The 2,701-nt window shown below is 41.7% G+C and overlaps 1 protein-coding gene across 1 annotated transcript in view; it reads right to left on the reverse strand.

Moving 5' to 3' along the window:
• Positions 1–2,360: 2,360 nt before the first annotated feature.
• The window catches only part of LOC140857516 (putative nuclear RNA export factor SDE5), a gene marked incomplete in the record, with an annotated part of 131,780 nt that continues 131,439 nt past the window's right edge, over positions 2,361–2,701 (reverse strand). The window contains 1 exon segment of the mRNA XM_073256506.1: positions 2,361–2,691.

Genomic DNA, 2,701 nt, shown 5'->3' on the forward strand with positions numbered 1-2,701 from the left:
ATTAGTCAGGCCTTTGTCCAGAACGTGAGATGCTTCGCGACTGTTGTTGAGGCCTACTGCCAAGCCTCTGACCAGCTTGTGAATCTGCAAAAGTCTGCGGTCACATTTAGTCTCAAGACGAAGATCTAGGTGAAGCAGGTGGTTTGGGATAGGCTAGAGATTCCTAAGCAAACTAAGATCCTGACCAACCTGGGGGTCTCTATCATGGGGCAAAGACTTTGAAGGGCTGAGTGCAGGCCCATGGAGCAATAGGTCTAGAATCACCTCGAGGACTGACAAGCCAACACAATCCATGATGGGGAGGACCATCTTGTGAGATCAGTCTTGAGTTTCATTCTGATCTATCTCCTGACGAACATTACTGTACCATTCTTGTTTCAGGGGCATGGAGTAGGAATTTTGGAACTTTCTAATGGGGATCTAGATAGGGCGATCACGGGCTTCACTTACTCTTCTGGGAGGTGGTCTGTCTGTCTGTGCAGAATGGAGGCCTGGAGATCCAGTCTTTATTGGTTAGAAGGGAGGTTATGATTGCCAAACATACTGTTAGATTCTTCACCCAGTCTGATTACTTGCGGAGTAGGGTGATGAAGACTCAATATGGAGCTTGGAGCCAAGGGTTCCAGATTCGGACGGACCATAGCTGCTTCTTTATTTAGAGGGAGATTTATATCTTTGCTTCTATAGTGGTGGCCCAGATTAGATGGTTTATTGAAAATGGGATGTCGATTGACGTGAGCCAGGACGCATGGATTTCAAACCTACCCTTCTCTTATTGGCCGACCTACATCAACATGGAGGTGGATGATCACTTACGAGTCTGTGAGTTGATTGTTGTCGATGGTAGGGGTTAGAGGGCTTAGGATATTATCCATCTTTTTAGTGGTCAGCTTGCTGACAGGATTCTTACCATCCTGATCCCTGCCCATTAGAGCCTTGATTTGAGGGTGTGGGGCCAATCTTGTTGCCCTTAGTTTTTTGCTAGGAACCTCGTTAAGATAAGCAGGCCAGTGCCAAAGAAAAAGATTGAGGCTATTTGGATCTACAGGGTGGTTATCCATCTTAGGGTCAGACTTTTTCTCTAAAAGGTCGCTTGGAACCGACTGCCAACTCGGACTCTTCTTAGGGATAAAGGTATGGAGCTTCTAACTGATTGCCCGATTTGCAGCTTGAAGGATGAGTCAATGGAGCATGTCTTGCTTTATTGTCCAAGGGCATGTTTGATCTGGAGAATGGTAGGAGGTCAGTCTTGGGGGACCAATAGTGACTCTTGGCTTTTTTTATTCTTGGATGTGATCCATCAGAGTATGACCTAGGGTGCATCCTAAAGTGTTAGAATGGCGTACGTTGCTTATCAGATTTGACTGTCCAGAAACAGTTTGGTCTTCGAAATCAAGATGGTGCCTGTACATCAAATTTTGGAGAGAGTCTATTGTTTAGTTGAGGAGTACACAGTCGTTTTGATCAATCGATATGTCCTTTGTCATTCCGAGATCCTGAGACTCCTTTGTTGCGTATGTAGCGATCCGAAGAATTCTTTTTATTTTCTAAAATTCCTCCCTCAAAATTTATCAAGATCAATTTTAATGGCAGTGTTAGCAATGACAGAGATAATGTAGGCTGTCATTCAGAATCTGAATACCAGGCTTTTGGCTATTGATGGCTCTTATCTTTATAAGCCATCCATCCCCGATGCAGAGCTCTATGCCGCATGAGCGGACATCATTTGCATGAGAGAAAGGTAGCGAACAAAGAGGATCTTTGTAAAGGATGACTCAACCACAGTCATCGTCTAGATCTAAAACGAGACAAGCCATCTAAAGATTCATTTGCTGTTACATAAATCTAGAGGACCATTCATGGTACAACCACGATATCTATTTAACACATCTTTCAAAAAACAAACAGCACCACAAATTAAATTACATCTTTTATTGTCAAGCACATAGATGACTATGCTTGATGCCAAAACAACTACTGCCCATACACCTTGTATTTTGATTTTTTAAACTGTACTTGCACTTGAATGATGTAATTATCCACTTATTTAAAAATAAAAAAAAATAAAACTAAGTGATAAAGTGAAGTAAAGGGATTTCTTTTGTTTATTTTTTAATGATTATGAAAACGGCTTAAACGGTCACTTGGTGCAAAGTACGGTCCACCTAATCACCTCATCTCGTTGGGCCAAGCGGGTGTAACCATGCGTTGCTACCCTTGAATATGAGCTTGGAACCCACCCTATTCCTTTCTGCAAATCAACATCGCCGGGGCTCCGAGGATATCAGCGCATAGCACAAGCGGTGGAGATATCTTCTGGCCTTTCTCACTCTTAGAAGGGAAAGTTAGATGGGACAGTCTTTAATGACTTGAAACGCATAATTTTGCATCAGCTACAGCTTACAGACAACCTTTTCCTTTTACAAAAAAGTTAAACAAATCCAATAGGCTGCTAAGAGTCCAAGCATACGTGGAGCTTCATCTTCTCAATAAGAATAATTCTAGCACGTCACCTTTTCATTAACTTGCTAACAACGAGCAAATAATCTAATAATACTTCCTAAATCAAGCTGCAAATTGGTGATTCAACCAAAAAGAAAGAAATAAAAAACAATAAATATATATTTTTTCTGTTCATTTTCCGCTATGTGCATGATCATTTCAAGCTACCAAAATTTCAAGTATACCACCCTTCAAGAGA

The sequence above is a fragment of the Elaeis guineensis genome, chromosome 4 (genome assembly GCF_000442705.2).
Source record: "Elaeis guineensis isolate ETL-2024a chromosome 4, EG11, whole genome shotgun sequence".
NCBI lineage: Eukaryota > Viridiplantae > Streptophyta > Magnoliopsida > Arecales > Arecaceae > Elaeis > Elaeis guineensis.